The sequence below is a fragment of the Nannospalax galili genome, unplaced genomic scaffold (genome assembly GCF_000622305.1).
Source record: "Nannospalax galili isolate Female #2095 unplaced genomic scaffold, S.galili_v1.0 scaffold197, whole genome shotgun sequence".
Taxonomy (NCBI): domain Eukaryota; kingdom Metazoa; phylum Chordata; class Mammalia; order Rodentia; family Spalacidae; genus Nannospalax; species Nannospalax galili.
Window position 1 is genome coordinate 2,475,309 of NW_008339846.1, and position 16,331 is coordinate 2,491,639.

Genomic DNA, 16,331 nt, shown 5'->3' on the forward strand with positions numbered 1-16,331 from the left:
GAGGCCAGGAAAGGCCATTGGTGAAAGTGCAGCCTCAGATGCAGTGAAGACCCCAGGATTGAAGGGGTCATGGAGAGAATCTGAAGCTTTGTATCCCAAGAGGCAAGAAGAGGCCATTGGTGAAGGTGCAGCCTCAGTTTCAGTGGATACCCCAGGTTTTTGGAGATGCCAGGACTGTGGGATGACCACCAAGGACTGCAGTAGGTGTGGAATGGAGCTGGCCTGGGTCTGTGAGATGAACTGTGTGTTCTGTGGATGGCAGAGTTAGAGAAATGGAGCTGCCATAACCCTTTGGAGCCCAGAAGATCATAAGTGAATCCCTGATGTCCAGCCTTGAGCTACTTTGCTGGACTTTGGTTTTGCTTAGGTGTGCCCGATTCTTCCCTTTGAAATAAGACAGTACTTGTTTTGATTTTACAGGAGCCCACAGTTAAGAGACTTTTAAAAGAGACTATGGACTTTTAAGTGTTTGGATTTTTTTAAGGACTGTGGGGTTTTTAAGGTTGTACTGTCTTATGTTGTGATATTAATGTTAACATCATATCTTGGGGATAATTGCCACCACACCTGGTCACTAATGATTATTTCAAAATTTTCTCCATACTTTCTGTGCTGGATAGCTTTAGTGTCAGCTTGACACACCTTGGTTGATAGAGCCTCAAATGGGGCATTTCCTCTATTGAACTGGCCTGTCGCCAAGCCTGTGTGGCATCTTCTTGATAGTTGAGTGATGTGGGAGGGCCCAACACACTGTGGGTGGTGCCACCCCTGGGCAGGTGGTCCTGTGTTGCATAAGAAAGCAGGCTGAGCAGGGGCAAGTGGAACAAGCCAGTAAGCAGCATTCCTCCATGGCCTGTGCTTCAGGTCCTGCCTCCAGGTTCCTGCCCTGAGTTCCTACCTTGGGGTCCCTGATGAACCCTTTCCTCCCCAAGTTGGTATTGGCCAGAGTGTTTTGTCACAGCAATGGAGAAACAAGCTAGAAGAGATTGATGCTACCATCTGCAAATGAGGGAGAACATTGGAACAAGCCAGTAAGCAGCATTCCTCCATGGCCTGTGCTTCAGGTCCTGCCTCCAGGTTCCTGCCCTGAGTTCCTACCTTGGGGTCCCTGATGAACCCTTTCCTCCCCAAGTTGGTATTGGCCAGAGTGTTTTGTCACAGCAATGGAGAAACAAGCTAGAAGAGATTGATGCTACCATCTGCAAATGAGGGAGAACATAAGTTTCTGAGTCTGTTACTTCACTTAGTATAACAGTCTCTAGTCCCACCCATTTGCCTATAAGTTTCATGTTTTCTTACTGTGTAGTAGAACTCCATTGTCTAAATGTACCACATTTTTATTATCCATTCATCAGTTGAGGAATATTCAGGTTGTTTACATTTCTTAGCTATTGTAAAAAGAGCAGCAATAAACATGGATGTACAGGTGTCTCTACAGTAGGATGAGTCCTTTGGGTATATGCCAAGGAGTGATATAACCAGGTCAAATGGTAGGTTCATTTTTTAGCTTTTTAAGTGTTCTTCACACTTTTTTCCATAGAGGCTGTGCCAGTTTGCAGTCCCACCAGCAGTGGATGAGCATTCCCCTTTCTCCACATCCTCACCATCTTTTGGTATCATTTGTTCTCTTGTTCTTAGCCAGTATAACTTGGATAACATGAAATCTTCAAGTGGTTTTAATTTGCATTTTTCTAATTGCTAACAATGTTGAACACTTATTAAGATGTTTCTTAGCCATCTTTATTTCTTCTTTTGAGTGCTCTCTATTCAGATCCTTAGCCTATCTTTTAATTGGGTCATTTGTTTTTTTTTGTTGTTTTTTTTCAGTTCTTTATATATTCTGGATGTTAAACCTTGGTGAGATGTGTCGCTGGTGATTTCCTCCCACTCTGTGGATTTTCTCTTTACTTTCTTGGTTGTTTCTTTTGTTGTACAGAAGCTTCTTAGATATATAAGGACATAGGAGAATAAAGGGGAAGAAAGAGCTCAAGAGAGCTGGGGCTGTAGGAGACAGGAAGCAATGGGGCAAATGGAGATACTTTAAATGGGGAGGGTGTGGAGGGAGGGTTAGACAGGGACAGAGGAGAGATAAATAATGTCTAGGTAGTGTAAAAAACAAAGGGAAATGTATTAGTCCAAAAACCTACTGAAAAATTACACACACTATCTCTACATGAGTCCATGTGTATAACTGAAGGCTACATAAAAAGAAACAGTGCAAACAGGAGAAAACTTTCTTGAGTTGTTGACCAGGGTGGTCCAAGAGACTCCCAAAATTACACAGGCTATTGCCACAGCCTTTAATTACCTCCCAGAACTTGAAGGAAGACATTGTTGTTGAAGATAGCATACTTCAGACACAGGGTTTGGAGCAATGGAGCTGAAGTTGAATGGAAGCCCCTCCCCTGCCAGCCAGCTCGTATAGCTTAGGAGAGCACTACACAAGCTGGTAAGGAAGAACATCAATCCATGGTCCAATCCCAGCTTTAAGGCCTAATAACCACGTCAATGACCTGCACAGAAAACAGCATTGGTGCAGTAGTGGCACTTTTATCTTGGGGGTAATCCACAGCTACCTAATTGGACATGAAGCTCACTCAATGGGAGGAAAGTCATGTGTGGTGCTGTAAACACAGCCAAATACATATCATAGATCTTCAATAAAACCCCAAGGCTGTCACATCCCTAGACAAGTGCAATTTCTTACTATGTGCAAAATATGTATTCTTATATCTATAGACAAGTATTCCAGTCATCACTTGTGGTCGCCGGCTGTGGCCGCTCTCCTGCTCTCTTAGTTCCTCTGATCAGCCGTCCAGTCTGGACCCCAGGGCTGGTGAGGAGTCTGTGCCAGCGTTGCCACATTCAGACGCAGGAGACCAGGTTCAGTGACACAGATCTGCTTTATTGCAGGAAGGTATGGGCTTATATAGGGGTAGTGGTCCAATCACAGCACAGCAAGTAGGATACCTTGTTAGTATAACAGACTTAACATCCTATCACAGAATAGCGGGTAGGATGCCTCATTAGCATACTGGGTTTCAGATTACAGAGCCTGGATTCCTGGAAACCACGTGACCCTGACTGCTGCAATATCTAAGTGTTGCAATTTTGGATTCCAAGGGTGATGATTATGGAGTGGCGAGCTCTAGGCATCAGTCTCATGATCTGCCAATGGGAGCACATGTCACAAGGCGTTTCTTGTGGCTCCAGAGGCCCGGCCGTTGCCTCGGGCCTGCTGTATGGCTGTCAAAAAGACTTTCACCCTAGGCTCAAGCCTGTCTCCCACAATCACTCATCATAAAAGCTTCTTTTGTAACAGACTTAATTATTACAGAGTTCCCCAACTGGTCATACACAGAGATTGTCTGTGAATTGCCCAAGCCTAAGTGACACATCTACAATGCAATCTCTATACCTAAGGCTCATGGAACATAGAACAAGGGATAATGAGAACACTAATGCATCTTTCATTTCTCATCAATGAAACTCCCTCTTGCAATAGAGGACCAGGAACACAAAACGTCACAAATGGCCAAAGCATAGAGAGTAAGAGTCTGCAGAGTGTGAGTCCTTGGACAAGACTATATTGAGGTCCACACACCCAGAGCTCAGGGACCATTGTGGAAGAGGTGGAGGAAAGATTGTAAGAGCCAGGGAAGAGTGTTTAGCTATATGGAATTGGGTCATACAGGCTCCTGGGACCTTGCTCATATGAACCTACAGCAATGGTGAGAGTATGTATGAGACCCAACCGACTCAAGCAGACAAAAGCCCAGCACAAAGCTGTGGAAAAGGGCAGCAGGCCCCAATCTTAGTTGAAGAATTATTGGCAGCTGATTACTGCTGGGTGAAGAAGAGCTGATCTTAAAGGGAGGGACTCTAGATAGGATGACTAGACCTCAGTGGATGGCACTGAGGGATGTCTGTGGGCACTAACTTGATACAATAGGCCTTAACACAAAGAATTTTGTATGAATTCCAGTTGAGGGGCTATGGGAGGGTGCCAGTGGGGAAGGAGGTATGGGAGGATGACTAAGCTATTCTGTATGAAATACATAAGAGGTCAATAAAGATAAAAAAATACTTGTTTGGGAAGCTTTCTTAGGGTTATGATGTTAATACTGGTTATTATCTTTGCAGAATTAGAATCATGATGGAAACAAACGTTTGGGCATGTCTATGACAGAATTTCTAGATTGAGTTCATTGAGGCAGAAGACCTGAAAGGTGGATGGCACCACGCCATGCTTTGCAGTCCTGCACTGAACAAAAGGAGGAAGTGAGTTGAGCACCATCTCTGTGTCCTGACTGTGGACGCAGTGTGACCATCACCTCAGCTGTGGTTGTCACGCAGTGTGACCATCACCTCAGCTGTGGTTGTCACGCAGTGTGACCAGCACCTCAGCTGTGGTTGTCACACAGTGTGATCAGCTCCTTATGCTGTGGTTGTCACGCAGTGTGATCAGCTCCTTATGCTGTGGTTGTCATGCAGTGTGATCAGCTCCTCATGCTAGTGTTTTCATGCCTCACCTGTCATGATGGTCCAAGAGTCAAAATAAATTTTTCCCTCTCAAGTTGCTTTCGTCATGCATTTTGTCACAGTAATGGGAAACCTAATGTAATGCTCGTCCTCATTTATTGTTGAGTTCATATTTACTGGTGTGATGAGAAGAAACACACAGATACCTATAGCCTTGATCCCAGGGGACTGTAAGCCAAGGTTGGTTTCCTCTCTGCATGTTCAGCTCTTTGTTCTTTCCTTCTAAAGGTGGACAATGATGGGAGAAAGGTCGGATGATGACCCAGAGGATTAATTCACTTGACAGCTATTTAGAGCGATTTTTGCTGCTGCTCAGGGATGTGATGATGAGCACATGGGATTGAAGAAGGTAGGCTGATGAGAAGGGAGGAAACCTGGAGGCAAGCAGAGGCTGAGGTGGGGACAAATGGTTGTGGCGTTTCAGAAGCAGGAGCTCCGAGCTTTCCTTATCTCTTGACCTCCAATGCCCGCTTCATTTTCTCTTCATGCTCTGATTTTGTATAACAGACATAGAGGCTGCCATGTAAGTCATTTGCGATTGGACATGTTTTTCTTTTCCCTCCTGTCACAATTCTATAACACAGTGGTCATATTATCCCTACCTGGAAACTGAAGTCTTGGCTAACCTGCTCTATACCATGTAGGAAGGGACCAGCAAGAATTTGAATCCAAGCTTGTTTCCACAGCCTGTGGTCCATGCAGAGAATTTGTAAAAAGTGGGCTTTCTGGGGTACCTAAGACCCAGTGAGTGTGAACTTGATGGCCTCTCCATCAGAAGCTGGGTTAGTCTTCCTCTCTGGTCTCCATACTTAACAGGAGACTGTAAGCCAAGGTTGATGTGAGTCTGCAAATTCCAGTCATTTTGTCTGTCATGTTTCCTGTCCTGATGCTAGGCTGAGTGTCCAGATATAGGCCCTTAATATGTGCAGTGATGGATCTGTGGCCACTCCCCAGAGCAGTGGTTTTGCAGGCTAGTGAAGGCTCACCCACTTTTTCTTTGAACATGGACATGTGAGGGAAAAGTTTCTTTTATTTTTGGAAGCTCTCCATGTTTGTGTCTCTTCTGTGCTGTGTATGTTTACTGAGTTCACATCGCTGCTGGCCTCACACAACCCCTTCCTGATGGTAATGATGGCTCATTTGTTTTCTCTGTGAATAAGTGAGATCTAAAATTACCCAGCATCTGCAGTGCTCGAGTTGACACCATGCTACTCCCACTCCTGAGCCTTTCCCAGAACAAAATCAGTTTACAGTTATGATGTTGATTCTACTTTTTGAAATATCTATAGGCAGGCTTTTTCTTAGAGAGTAAATTCCCAGCTTTGTGGCATTATGTCCGCAAAATATTTAATGGCTTTGATACCAGTAACTGAACCTAATCCAGCTTAGCTGGGGCATTGTGGAGCACCTGCCTCTGAGGCTGGAGTCTGAACAGCAGGAGTAGTCCTGGGTTCCTATGTGTTAGGGCTTCCCCCACCTTGGTATGATAACCACCTTGCTGTAACAGGCCCCATCTGCAATCTCTGACCATTCCATAGAGGAATTCCTGAGCTTCTTGAGTTTATGGCTGTGTTCTCCAAAAACTCATCAGGTAAGACACAGTTTGACATTTCCAAAGTCTCAGGTTCAGGCATTGCTTATAAACTTTTTCTTGACTTACTATGAAATAGACAAAAATTGTCCTACCTCTAAAATTTTAACCAATATATTTTGATTCTTTGAACGTTCCCTACTTTTACATAATGTCTCTTCACCATGTCGACCACCACTACCTCCCTCCGACCCTCCGTAATGCCTGCACCTCATCTTCCTCCAGTTTCATGTCCTCTTTTCAGAAACTGTTATTAATAAGCTTCTGAGTCCAATTAGTGCTGCTCAGACATGTACAGTTGTGGGGCCATCCTCTGGGGCATGAGCTACCTACCAGCCAGCTGTGTTGTCAAAGGAGATTGTCCCTCCCTCAGCAGCCTATAATAGGCTTCACGGCATTTCCAAATGCACATAATTATTAGTGAATGTTTAGAACATCTTGAGAGTGAAATTTTGTTAAAAATGCAGTATCTGACTACATGTGGAGACACAGTGGTGACTTCTGCACAAACAGAGCTGTGAATGTTCTTTCCTAGGTGACTATTGGGTTAGATATACATGCAAACACATGTGTAACTGTAATGTCAGCCAGTTTTCCTCATTCTTTAAATGTTTGTCTTTTGATTAATATTTATGGTACATGTTATATCTGTAGTACGTGCTAACGGAGTCCACCGTGATGGTTCAGTTTTTGCAGATTAACTGCATTAGTGTTGCTCTCTTATCATTTCTTTGCATTTGGAGGCTTTGGGCTGCTTTGAGCTCTCTTATAGATCTTCAGATAATAGGTTTTAGAAAATAGACTCTGGAGCATCAGAACTTACCCTAATTCTGTTCTCAGCCTCTAAAATTTGCTACTCTGCCTTTTGAAAAATGGAGCATTTTCCTCTTCCTCAACCTAACCTGGGCTCATGTTACTTTTTCTTTTTAAATATTTTATTTTTATTTTATGTGTATGAGTGTACTGCCTGCATGTGTGTAAGTGCACCCACTTTGTACAATGTCAGTGGAAGTCAGGATAGGATATCGGATCCTCTGGAACTAAAGTTAGGGATGGTTGTTAGCTGCCATGTAGGCGCTTGGAACTGAACCCAGGTCTTCTGCAAGAGCAGCCAGTGCTCTTAACTGCTGGGCCATCTCTCCCCAGCCCCTTATGTTGCTTTCCTTGATTGACAGAACGCAGTGGAATGATGTCTTGGGACATTTGCAGCTTGGCTACAGCAGACTGAGTGGCTTCATCGTCTCTTCTCCCAGGATACATACTCCTGAACCTTTCTCTTCCATGCTCTGAGGAAGCCCAAGCACTTCCATGGAGAGGCTCATTTGGTACAGCTGAAGGATAGGCACACACCTGGTCATCCTCAGATTCTACTATGATTGACTAGAGCGGATGGCTGATGGGTTGGGAACTGTGGCTCAGGTAGTCACAGTTGTTCCTGGCTAGCCTCTCTTTTATAATAAATAGACCCCAGATTTAAAGCAGATTAACATGAATCATGTGTGTATTTCTTACACAAGACAAGTCCCACGTGTTATCCTGGCTCTAGGATGACGTCCAGGATTCTGGGCTCTGTCTATCCCAGGTCCTCTCTTCCAGTTGATGGATGAAGAAGCATGAGGCGGGCTCCACGCTGATCTGTGTCTTGGGCAGGGCACACACAACTCTCTTTTCTCCCACTTTGCACTGACAAAGGCTGCTTCTTGAGACAAAGCCATCTCTCAGTGGGCGACAATCACTGTCTGTCACAAGGACATTTGCATCTAGGCTGGGACCGTCATTCAGGGATTTAGTTTTTAAGCCTTCATTCATTTCCATGGTTCATCATTGGTCACTACTGAGGAAGCTGATGTTCTGGCTGTTCGAAGCAACTGGTCTCATACTCCAAGTTCTTTTAATTTTTATTTCTTTTTACTTTCTGTTTCTTTAACAATTTTATTTAAAAATTTTTTATTTATATTTTTAAAATTATCACACAAAGTATTGGATAGCATTATGGCATTGTCAAACTAAGTGTGTTGTAATACATTCTCCCCTCTCTCTATCTCCATCTTCATCCCCTCCACTCCTGTGACCTCCCCCTCCACTCCCGTGACCTCCCCGTCCAGTCTCCCTTCTGTTTCCATGTCACGTGGAGTCTACCTTTTTAATGCCAGCCTCCCTTCTGGAGACTGTAGTCCAGCTTCTGTTTCCAAAGGGCCTAAGCCACTTCCTACATACAGCTCTGGGCTTCTGGGCTTCAGGAATCTGGGTCTAGGTATTTCCCTATGGGGAAATTATTACTATCCTCTTTCCTGCACTCTGCTTTGCACGCTACATAGCGTAACGACCTTGTCTGCTGAGAGGTTGCTTGGCTGATAAGCTATTGCAGTTTTCTGTCAAACTTGTCTGATACGACCTTTTCTCAGTATCCCCTCCCACTCTCCCAGCCCGGCCTGCTGAAGAGATCCCATAGGTATTTTGTGTATCAGAAGGGTGGCCAGCCCAGATCCTGGGACCCTGGGACGGTGGGCAAGCCTCTATCTCAAGTGTCACCTGCATCTCCGGCTGAGTGTTGCCAGTATGTCTTGGTAACATTTAGAAGTGAACAGTAGATGTTTCATCACCTTGGTGACCCTCATAGAACACTAACAAATCTGTGCCTCTCTCTACAGTTCCCAAGGAGGATGACCCTCGTTAAAAGATTCCTTGTTTGAAGGTCACATTGTTGGGGATGTATGTAACTTCCAAGGAGTCCTTGTTGTCAAGGAGCAGTCTGAGCCCTGCCACTGAATTAAATAACTGCATAGTGACGTTCAGGGGGTGGAGCAGGAATGCTCTGGATACAGGCTGCTGTGAGGTCTCTGTCCAAGGACTCCAGACATCTTGATACACTGAGTTATCACCCACTGGGGTCAGACAAGTGAATGATAAAGACAGATTTCATAAGAGTCTCTATCCCAAGAACTCCTTGACTTTCTTTAACCTCTTTAGGAATTGGATTAAGGTTTCTGGTTTCTAATACTCCTTTTCATTGCTGAAGGGAGACTGCTCCCACATAACGTCACCTTGGAAGCTAATGAAATGTTTGTGGAAGATGAGTGTGAAAATATCTTCCCACTGTGAATTCCTTCACATTAGCATCAATTATGTAATACCACATCAGTAGAAAGACTCCCTTCAAGAGTGGCTGAGAGGACCAATGTCTATGAAGCTTGGAAGGATAAGCCGGTAAATGTGAACAGTCATGATTATATTCCTGTCCTGCATTCTCACTAACAGATGTCTCCCATAGATAGCATCCTTGCCCATGGGGGCTGAGAAGATAGACCTGACCTATATGTGTTCTCTTCCCATCACAAGTGGGGTAACAGCTATTTGGTTCGAACTGCTCTGTTTATATCCTGACACCCTGAAATCATGAGCCTGAATAGATCCTTCTTCCCTAAAGCTTGGTATGTCAGATATTTTGGTCATAGTACTGAAAATATAATACACTGAATGGTTTTCTGAGTTAGAAGTTCATGGGACAGAGACTGAGAATGTTTTTTTCATGTCCAATGTCCCTCTTCAGTTCTCTTCATGAGTTTGTGATCTAGTGATTTAATCAAGGTAATCTTGTCTCTTAACAATTTCAGTCACAAGGTAACATCTCAAGACACACATCTCATTCAAAATTATCTCCAGAAATCAGCTAATCTACAATCTTCAAAGGCAGAGGCTAGACCTGATAGTAAAATACCTTCCTGTAGGAGCTGTTCTTGGGTCAGTGAAGAAGCTTCTGTACTTTTAACATTGAGCTCATTATTTCCGGTCATCAACTGGATGGTCTTTGGTGGTGGCATCATGTAGGATGCCCTGTGTCCCTGGAGCTTAGCCCTAGTTCCTTCCTGGAGTGCAGGCTCAGCATTGCCTGGTTGGTGCTGTTTTGGGAAGGCAGAGCTGTTATTTATTGGTTTCAGAACACAGTTTTGAGCAGCATGACTGAATCCCCCAGGAAAGTCTAAAGAATCCTGTAATTTTAAAGAGGCATTTGAACTTGGAGAAAATCATAATGAAACTCCAATATTTTGAAACACTGGGAGGCAAATAACTTTAAGTCCCCATAGCATTGAACAAGCAGTCTCAGCATCATCAGACTTCTGCATAGAGGAGATTAGAACAAAGTTCATAACCCAGTAAGTTCTTTCAAACAAAATTGCAGTGTTTAGAGACCAAAATTCCTGACTATAGTGGATAGCACTTTTTTGACTCCTGCTGTGATTGGAATGACGGTCATAGAGCTCTCCAGATAATGTCTTAGAAAAAACTGGGCCCTTGAGGGCAGCTCGGAACTGGTGCCATTGTCTTTGTAAACATTTGAACGTGAAAATTGGTCCTCAACAGAGAAACATTATTGATTCAGATGTCTAATAATACCCCCTTCCATTGTCTAGTTCATTTGGAGGCACAAGAGACATGCAGGCTTTGTGGATGGACTCTAGTGGGGTTTTCATGTAGGGGCTGGTTCTCAGGACCCACCCAGGCCCATGTTCACTGGCACAGTGTCCCCACAATGGCCAGGTTACCAGCATGCGCTGAACATACTGCTTCATCTTCCTTCACCACTGGAATACACCAGGGGAAAGTCAGAATTCAATTACTGAATTAGGTTGGATTTTTACAAAACAATTCGTATTTATCTAAACAGCACAGGTTTAGTTATCTAAAAACCCACACACAAAGTGAGTCATACTCTGTCAAATCTGCCTCTCAGAACACGATAAATGGGTTGTTTGAGACACAGGGCAAAGCAATGTTGAAAAAAAAAAAAAAAAAAAAAACTTCACTTCGGGCCTTAAAATATGATGCAGGTATCTTTGAAAACTTTTATGAGTATAAAAACAATGAATTAAGAGATCTGGCATATTGCAGTGTTCTGCTTGAGTTAACAGAGGATAAAGATATTAATGAATTATATACAATTTTTACTTGAACAGATGAGACTTGTTCCCACTTTAATTTTGAACCTAGTGGGAACTAAGCCGTCTGTGGAGGTCCAGTGTCATGCTGTATGTCCCGTGGAGCTGAGGGCTGGAGAGATTTGGGTCCCAGTACACTTGTCTCATCCGAAGCGCTTGTCACTCTTCTCCAGATTTACCTTTCCGCTAACCTGATATGTCAATCGATCTGGTTCCCAAGACTCACAAAACCTTATGCATTTGACATGTTTTCTTTTCTGGGCATTTCTTAAACACCCTGTGTGGGATTACTTCTCCGGATGTCAGTGCCTAGAGTCTCTGTTGACATTTATCTTTCTCCAGTGTCTGGATTTCTGTTCTGCACGTGCTGCGCCCTCTGAGTGCCGGTATTCTGAAGACTGTTAAGTCACAGATGGGCAGATCCATACCTATACCTCTGCTCAACACCCTGGAAGCCATGATGATCCTTGAATCAACAATAAGAAGGTTCTAACGAAATATGGGAAGAAGGCCAGACTCTCTCCTCTCTGCTAGCCTCTCCCCTGTAACCTCCAACCCAGCACATGTTAGGATAACAATTCTCCCACAGAAAGGACTCATTGTAACCCAACTTCTGGTCTTCTAGCACTTGTGTGCACCTCAGCAGACCGTTGCAGAGACCCCAGAGCTAGCAACAGCTGCCCTGTGCTTGAAGGTCTGTGGGTACTTCCTTTGGGTCACAGACACTCTCATGTGCAGTTCCAATTTCTGTCTTGTGAGACCTGTCTTCCATGTTTTCCAGTTTTTAAAAGATAAGGGAGATAGCAATTGCAGACAGTACATATTTATGAGGTCTAATGGGTCTTTGGATCCTTGTTTACAGTTTGGAATTATCCATTCAAACTTCCTAACACATCCATCATCTGACATACTCTTTTCACGGTGAAGACACATAAGGCCTGTTCCTTTCACAGTTTTGAAATATATAAAACATATAACATATTTTTGTCATGATTCTGTGCCACATATCACTAGACATATCCCTTGGTTGCAACTGGGGCTTTTTAGTTCTGGGGCAGCACCTTCGCTTTTCCCAGCTACGTCCCTACCCTAGCCTCATTGTCCTTGCCGTCCTCCACCACCTGAGGGGGATCACCTGGCATTTGTCTTTCTGTGTCTCTCTCATTTCACTTAACATAATGGAGAAAGGACCCAGATGGACATTTCTCAAAGGAACACATACAAATGGGCAACAGATGTATGAAAACCAGTCATCACAAATATGTTAATTACAACCACACTGAGGGGTCACCTCACATCTAAGAACGGCAACCATCTGAAAGGCAGAGAAGAGAAAAGCAAGCTCCTGGGCACTGTTGCTGGGAATGTGAATTCCTATATCCATTATGGACAAAAAGCACAGAGGCACCTGAAAAAAGCTAAAATTAGGACTTTGGTTTGATCCCCACAATCCCAACAATGGGAGATATCTAAGCTAACTAGAACCAGCAGGCCAGAACCAGTGTGCTAAGGAGATCCCTGCACTTCCGCGTCCATGGCAGCACTGTTCACAGAGCTGAGACAGTAGCATAGCCCAAGTGCCTGTTAGCAGAAGATTGGATAAAGATATTGAGATGCATAATGTTTAGTCACCAGAGAAATGTAAGTCAAATGATGCCAAGGTTCTATCTCAGCCCACTCAGAATAGCTGTCATTATGGAAATGAAAATCAACAATGCTGGGTGAAGCCGTGGAAAATGACATATCTCACAGACTGATCAGTTGTGAATTAGCCCACCCAGTGGGGAAACCAGTATGGGGGTTCCTCAGGCAATTACAAACTACAAATAGAGCTGCCAGGTGATCAGTGATGCCATTCCTGGGTGTGTGCCTGAAGGAATCAAGGTCAGCATATCAGAGACACACGCACATCCATGGTTACAGTCACACCATTCATAGTGGCCACATCACAGAATCCACCTAGCTGCTCACTGAGTGGTGAGAAAGTGGGTACATGAACCCAATGGACTATGCTATTCAAGCATCAAAAGAACAAAACCATGGTGTTCAGGAAAGTAGGTGGAAATTAAGATCATCACCTTAAATGAAAGAAGCCAGACTCATAAACACAAACATCGCCGGCTATGACACTTATGTGGAAAATAGAAAGTTAGGGATATGGGGGTGGAAATGGGAGGGAAAGAGTGGGAGAGAAGCACAGTAGAGGGATAGATAGGGTCGGAGTACATTATACATGGCATGAAATGTCATAATGAAACTTTACTGTGTACAGCTAGTGTGTACTGCTGAAAAGTGGCGTATGAACACAATGGGCGGGAGAGGGAGATGCTGGCCCTTGCTATGAGTGGATGGATGTGAAGGGCACTGTGCAAGGCTGCCTTGCTTCCCTCAGTTCTACAGCTGGCTGCTTTCCACCGGCATTCTCTCTGAGTCTTTTTCTTTGCCTAGTTAATAAATCTGTATCTTGGGATGATCCTGTGTTTTTTTTTTCTTCTTAATTTGTTTTTCTCGAATTTTATGTATTTCATGTATTTCAAATAATCTTAGTCATCTTTATAGCCCAGTCACCACTGACACCCTTCCATAGCCCCCCCACCACTGGAACCCATATACTCTGTCATCCATGTTAAGGCCCACTGTGTCAAGTCAGGCATTCCCCAGTGCAAGTCCATTCACTGAGATCTAGTCCCCGCCCCCCTTTTTTAGGAAGATCAGATCTTTCTTGCCTAGCAGAAATCAGTTGCCAATATTTCTTCAGCTAAGATTGGGGTCTGCTGTTCATGTCCCCAGTTTTATGCTGGGTTACTGTCTGCCTGAGCTTGAATGGGACTTGTATATGCTGACACCATTGCCATAGAATCATATGAACAGGGTCCTAGGAGCTTGTAGGACTCTGTTTCCATATCGTCCTGCACCTCCTTCCTGGCTCCTACAATCTTTCTGCCTCCTCTTCCATGATGGTCCCTGAGCCCTGGGGTGGGTGAAGTTTAATATAGGAGTCCCGTCAAAGGACTAGGATTCTGCAGGCTCTTTCTCTCTATGCTTTGGTCATTGTGACCTTTGGTGTTCCTGGCCATCCACTGCATGAGGAGCTTCATCAGTGAGAACTGATCCTTAGTGTCCTCTTCTTTACCCCTGTTCTATGTTCTGTGAGCCTTAGAGTAGAGGTTGCATTGTAGATGTGTCACTTAGGCCTGGGCAATTCATAGACAATGTCTGTGTGTGACCAGTTGCGGTACTTGGTAATAGTTTCTTACTGGTATGAAACAATCTTCTTTGATGAGTGATAACTGAGATATTTGTCTGTAAATATAAGGATACATGTTTTGCATATAGCAAGAAATTACATTAGTCTGGGGATGTGGTAGTCTTAGGGTCTTCTCTAATATCTATGACCACTCCAGCCATGTGTATTTGGTTATGTTTACAGTACTAAACTTGAGTTTCCTCCCACTGAGTGGGCTTTTAGTACAATTAGGTAGCTGCTGATTACCCCCAAGATAAAAGTGACACTACTGCACCAATGTTGTGTGCTGTGCTGGCCATTGATGTGGTTGTTTTGTCTTGAAGCTGGTGTTGGATCATCCATTGATGTTTTCCCTTGGCACCTTCATGGTGCACTCCAAAGCTATGAGAGCTTGCCTTCAGGGGAAGTGGTTGCAGGTCAGTTGAAGCTCTATTGCTCCAAATCCTATGTCTGAAGTATGTTGTCTTCAGCAGTAGGGTCTTACCTTCAAGTTCTGTGAGACAATCAAGGGTTGTGGCAATAGCCTGTGTAATTTTGGGAGACTCTTAGACCACCCTAGCCAACAACTTGAAGGTAGGTTTCTCCTGTGCGGCACTGTTTCTTGTTATATAGCCTTTAGCTATACACATGGACTCATGTGGAGATATTGTATGTATAATTTGTCATTAGGTTGTTTGACTAATATTATTCCCTCTGTTTTTTTAAACTAGCTAGACTTCATCTCCTCTATCTCTCTCTCTCTCTCTCTCTCTCTCTCTCTTTAACCCTTTCACCATGGGTTCCCCATTTAAAGTGTCCCCATTTTCCCCATTTCTGCCTTGATAATACCTGTCTTCTATGGCCCCACCTCTCTTGAATCCTTTCCCTTTATCCTCAAGTTTCCTTGTATAACCGTCCCTCCCTCCTCCCGTTTAAATAATTTCCTTTCATCCATTTCTCCCTTAGAAACACCTGTCTCCTACCGTTTTTCTCTCTCAGGTTCTTTCTTTCCCTTTACCTCCCTGGTTTCTTTTCATTATTCTGTTTCCTGCAGTTACATCTAGATACATACGCACATGTAAGGATTTGGTACTAAGATCCACATATAAGGGAGAGTATATGTTGTTTGTTTTTCTGAGTCTGTGTTACTTTACTTAGTGTGAGTCTCTAGTTCCATCCATTTACCCGCAAATTTCATGATTTCGTCTTTCTTTACTGCTGAGTAAAACTCCATCATATAAATGAACCACATTTTCATTATCCACTTGTCAGTTGAGGGACACTTAGGTTGCTTCCATCTCTTAGCTATTGTGAAAAGAGCAGCAACAAACATGGATGTACAAGTGTCTCTGCAACAGGACAAGTTCTTTGGGTATATGCCAAGGAGTGGTATAACTGGGTCAAATGGTAGGTTCATTCTTAGCTTTTTAAGAGTTCTCCACCCTGTTTTCCATAGTGGTTGCATGAGTTTGCAATCCCAGCAGCAGTGGATGAGTGTTCCCCTTTCCCCACATCCTCTCCAACATTTGGTATCATTTGTTCTTTTGATCTTAGCCAGTCTGATTGGGATAAGATGAAATCTTAAGGTGTTTTAATTTGCATTTCCCTAAATTACTAACGATGATGAAGACCTTTTAAGATGTTTCTTAGCCATCTTTGTTTCTTCTTTAGAGAACTCTGTTCAGATCCTTAGCCCATCTTTTAATTGGGTTACTTGCTTTCATGATTCTTTGTTTTTTGAATTATTTGTAAGTTCTGGATGTTAAAACTCTGTCAGATGTGTCACTGGTGCAGATTTTCTCCCACTCTGTGGGTTTTCTCTTCAGTTTCTTGGTTGTTTCTTTTGTTCTACAGAAGCTTTCTAGTTTAATGTAATTCCACTTGTTGATTCTTGACCTTAATTCCTGAGCAATTGACGCTTAGTTTAGAAAGTGCTTTCCTATACCTATATCTTGTAGGTTATTGCCAAAGTTTTCTTCTGAGTTCTTTGATCCATCTGGAGTCGACTTTTGTGCAAGGTGAAAGATAAGGGTCT